This window comes from Branchiostoma belcheri, unplaced genomic scaffold, assembly GCF_001625305.1.
Source record: "Branchiostoma belcheri isolate BF01 breed outbred unplaced genomic scaffold, Haploidv18h27 scaffold12, whole genome shotgun sequence".
Taxonomy (NCBI): domain Eukaryota; kingdom Metazoa; phylum Chordata; class Leptocardii; order Amphioxiformes; family Branchiostomatidae; genus Branchiostoma; species Branchiostoma belcheri.
The window spans coordinates 2,436,409-2,441,841 of record NW_017802602.1 but is presented as its reverse complement, the minus strand read 5'-3'; positions in this window follow the sequence as shown (position 1 = coordinate 2,441,841).

Below are 5,433 nucleotides of genomic sequence, written 5' to 3'. Positions count from 1 at the left end.
GACATGTTTTTCTACCATAAATTATAATGATGTACCATTTGAGCCGAGTGTCTCGTTGTACTACTTACAGTATGTTCCTAATGTTCCGTGCACGCGCAGGTTTTTTCCACGTTGCCCTGTTATTTCTCCTTTTTATGTTATACTTATCGCTTACTCCACTCCTACTGCAAAATCAGCAAACAAACACGATTTGAAGTGTTGCTTACCAGCGCCCCTCTACGACTGCATAGAGTACTGATTTGATTTTTTTCTTCGCTCAGCCTTAAACGCGATTGCAAGTCATCTTCGCTTCGCAAATGGGCCATTTTTCTTTCCAACTTATTTTGTTCTTCAATGCTTTGTTATGAATACATATGAGTGACATGTTCATAACCCAACAGCCTCGTGTCATACTGTGATGGAGCTAATCGTCATCAGTGATCAATTAAGCACTTTCAAGTGCCGTTTATTAATGTTCTGCCACATGCATTGCATTACATTTTAGATAAACAACAGTACGTATTTCTATACAACTTAGAAAGCAATGCGAATTGACAGAGGGGCCTATTGCATGGTATATGGGTCGCGCTGGTACTACTATGGTATGGTACTATTTGTCTGGTTTGGGCATGCTTCCATGATCAAGGAGGATACATCTTCGTCAGAAAAACAAAAACAAAGATGAAGTCATCTTGCATCATCCTATCATATGATGAAGTGCCACGTTTAACATCCGGCTCGCAGTAAGTCCCCTTTTCAGTGCGTCTGTTATAACCATTGGCTCAGAATTCGTTTGGACGTGAAGAGAATCACAGCGTCCAAGGTAGGTACCGGTTGGCATTGGTAGCAATGACTGCAAGTTTTACGGGTACTGTCTACACAAAATTACACATAGTTTCATCTCATCAGCGCTATCTCTGGCGAACGGATTATGTATTTCTTTAGTTCATCTTGGCATTGTTTGTGAAGCGGTAGACTTTTCTTGAGGTAAAGGTCCAGGTGTCATCTGATCTGTAGCATGAATACTTTGCACAAAACTTTGAAATTTCATCTAAAGACAGACACTTTTTCCAGTGAATCTACTTTTCATGTAACACAATTGTGAAGACACCCCTTACTCAAGTTTAGAGACGTTGAAAGCTTATAATTATCGCAACATTCCTCGCTTGACAGAGAAAGTTTTATAGCTGTAGTTACCATTAATTTGTGCGCATAATATTGCATGCCAGATAATAAAGTTAGCATACACGCAAAAGTATATTTGAAAAAAAAAAGAATTCAATCCTATTCAGGCAGCTATAGCAAAATGGCCCTTTGCATACGTTTTATGAAACGCTTATATTTCGGGCTATCTTGGTGGCATTTCCACCTAATTCCTGGCTACAGGCTAGGGTTCCATATTTCATGAATCATTCGCATAAACTTTGATATACCTTGTGTTTGGATAGCCATAGAATCAAGTCATCATATCTGCACCCACGACATAATTGTATTCATGATGTGCTAAATATAAGTTAGCGACAACATAAGTTCCGTCTCTCGCATATGAAAACACGTTTGATGGGCATGTTTTTTTACCCGAATTATGTACCAACTGAGCCGCGTGTCGCGTTGTACTATATTATGTTCCAACTGTCTCGTGTTCGCGAGTTTTTTCTCTCTCCTTTTTAGCTCACCGCTTACTGCGAAATCAGCAAACAAAAATGATTTGAAATGTCGCTCACCAGCGCCCCTCTACGACTGCATCGAGCATTAATTTGACCTTTTCCCCCTAGAAGCGACTGCAAGTTATCGTGGCAAATGAGCACCGGGAATTTATATACCGTCACGGATTTGAGACTTTCAATTCTCTATTTTTTTCCAGATGGAGTGTCGGCGCTTCCAGCTGTGTCTTCTGTTTCTTGCTGTGCTAGTATTGGCACATAACGGTAACCTGAGAGACTACTATTTCCTCATTTTTTTCTATTCCAACATTTATTACAAGACATGGCGACGGCACTCTCAATTTTGTTTCAAGTTATATTTATACCACCAATGTCGCCACGAACAGATACTCATTTTCACCTGAGTAACGTGAGGAAAATCATAAAGTGCCTTTGCCAAGGGAACAAGATGGGTGGTATGGTAGGATTCGAACTCGGGACCTCTTGGTTCCGAGCCAAACGCTCTGTCGTGTATACGCCACACGCACACAAATACTCTTTCCTTATTTGATTTTCAATAAACTCGAATGTAGATCTAATGAGATATTGGATGTCTGAAATTAGTATGTAGATTCCATGATGACACGATTTAGGCGACTTTGTTATTTCTTGATAAGTGAAAACCGTTATTTCTTGCAGTGGCCTGGGCAGATTGTCCTGATGAGTTTGTAGAAATTGACGGGTCCTGTTATTACTTCTCCGAGGAGAAGAAAGACTTCGAAGGAGCAACTTTGGACTGTACCAGCATGGGTGGCACCCTGGCCACGTTTGATGATTGTGAGACCAAAGATACAGTGGTTAATGAGCCAAAAAATGAGGAACCTTGCACGTATGTTTATGAACAGTATTACCTGTTGCAAAATACCAAACTTCATTTATTCATGGAGAACATTTTAAACAAAACATGTCTGCAAATTATGCAACGTTTTTGATTTATTGTTTATTTGTTTTTCGTTATCTGACATAACATTTTTGTTTCCATATCATACAGGTACTGGACCAATCCTTATACTGAATGTCTGGATAGCTACTCGCCGACAACGTGAGAGTAAATTTAAATCATGAAATTTGAAATTTTCCTATTTCCTTCTCATAGAATGATACATTTTACAATTATAAATATTTTTATTTCAGGGATGAGAACAAGTACATCTGTTTAGTGTCACCTCTAAGTAAGTAAACATATGTACTTAGTTATTCATCACAGCTATCCAATGTACTGTATGGCAAAATTCCTCCAGCATTCATATCACATCACGAAACTTCGTTGCAGTTATCAACACAGAGCTTTGTAAATATTTCAACAGATTATCCTTCATTTAGGATACACTGTAATGATTACAGTACTTATCCATTTCAGCCAGGTTGAAAGTCAACCAATAAGATGTGATCGGGTACAGATTTGCAGAAAATGGCACAAACATTACTTGGGGTGAAGTAAAATTAAATTCACACTCTACCTCTTCACCAATTTTTAGGTCATTTGGCCAAGGAAATAAAAATTAAATCCATATTTGATGAAATAACAGGAAAAGAAGGAGGAATGAAGAAGAAACACGAGGAAAGATTAGACATATTTAATCTGTACCTATGGTACGGAGTGATATATGTATGCCCAGTTGCTTTCTCCTTGGTAACAAACATCTTCACTTTTTACAGCTTCTTGTGAATTTTTCTGCCGTGGCAAATGCGCATCAACTCTCATGGTCGACTTTCCTGAATTTGAATGTGCTGGAAATTTTGTATGGCATGTTAATACTCCAAATCCAACAAGATGCTCGTGTGATGCTATTCAAATTGCGTCCGCCGCGGTAGCCAATGAGGATTGTTGTGCGCCAGTTGATGGCCACTCCTGTGAAGATACATGTGGAGGAGTGTGCATGTATCCAATTCTTGGCGCAATAAATGACGGTTGTGCTGGAGTGAAACATAACTGGGTTGACTGCCCGTGCCCTGTAGGGAAGTTTTGCTGTGTACCACCGGCACCACCACCTGGTGGAAACTAGTAACAAACGAAAGAAAAATTCACAGAAAGAAAATGAACCCAAGAAAAACCCAAACGGACATTTAAGTCACAATGAAACTCCAAATTCTCTGTCTACCCATTAAACCAAAACTCACCTGTGACGCTGTCTGCAAACTAACCAAATAAATGCCAGTACAACATGGCAGCCAACTCCGAAACATAAGCCCTTATCTAAAAGTACAGATCCAAATTTTTCTTGAGATTTTAGGACGAGCACAGTAATACTGTATATCACTGCATATCTGTTTTGGCCCTATAGGTCTCAAATGAGAAACATATTAAGTGAATTGTTGACAAATATGAAATCTCATTCAGTGGCTGGACTAATCTCGACATGACATCATTCTAATCTGGATACCAGTCTCGTTAACTTAAGACTCCTGTCCCACTGCTTGTTACCATGCTGGCAGAGTAGTCAATAGTGGGACAGGACTAGATATGGTCACCTTCGGACAACCACATAATGTAGAAACCAAACTCGTGTCGCAACTCCCTTCAAACCCAAGCACGCTTCAGCCTAGTTTAGCATCACGGTTTACTACATGATATTATGTCAATACCAAAAACATACCTCGGTCTTAAAGGCATCCAGTGCAGTTTCAGTTAGGGCTTGGATCCCGACTTTTCAAAGTCAACATTCTAGTCATTTATATACATACTAAGTTGAAGACACTCTATCCCAATGTATATTGACCCTCATGGAGCAAAAATTCCCAAAATTCCGACGGAAAATGGTTACTGGAAGGGTCCTTGGTTGATTTTAGGGTACCGCCCAAATAATAAAGGACTCCTCTAGGGTCTTTTTCAGCAGTTTTAAAAGCGCAAAGTATGAAATACTGACTCAAATGTGCTAATGTGAAGCAGTATGTGTCAATATCACAAAGATTGCCTTATTCAGAATATTTCTAGTTTTACAGACCTGAAATCACATTGGATACCTTCAAAGTCCCTGTCACACATTCTGGACCTTTAGGTACCTGCTCATTATTTAACCCGGTGATAGATATTTATTGACAAATTATTTATCATATCTAATCTTAGAATATCAATTATATTGTGTCTATATTATCAACGTTAACATCAGCAGTATGATCATCAGGCCACAGCAATATAACACAAAACAATAAGAAAATAGCTTAAGGTAAGAGCATGATATATAATCATCATCATCATATACTATGATATATATCATAACGGAAATAATAGTAATTGATTACCTCTATATTACTTAGTTACTGTTAGACACTGAAGTTGTTCGGTGTTATATTAAAGTTATGAACTTATGATGATATTTCATGGTGTACATGTAAAAGTAATAAGGTAATGGGATGAAGAAACCATTAGGTAACTAGATCTACCTTGTCCATGCCACATTACATTTGATTTGAGATGTTGTTTCCACAATACTGGAAAGGTGTCGGTGAAAGAAGTGTAAAGATAACATCATGAGAAGAGATACAGTGAGGACTATACAAATGTATAACGTTAATGTATTAGAACATCAAAACAATGAGGAACAGTTCATTTTCGGATAGTGTGATACTATGGACATGACATTTATAAGATGTAATATTTCATTAATGTTGACATTTTTTGGTGAAGATTAAATACTGAACTTATAGCACCTATGTTTACTTGTGCTCTAAACGCAATAGACTGCTTGCTGGGAATGCGGTTCTATTCTGAATAAATGAATGAGTATTAACTCAGAAATGTGACTTACTT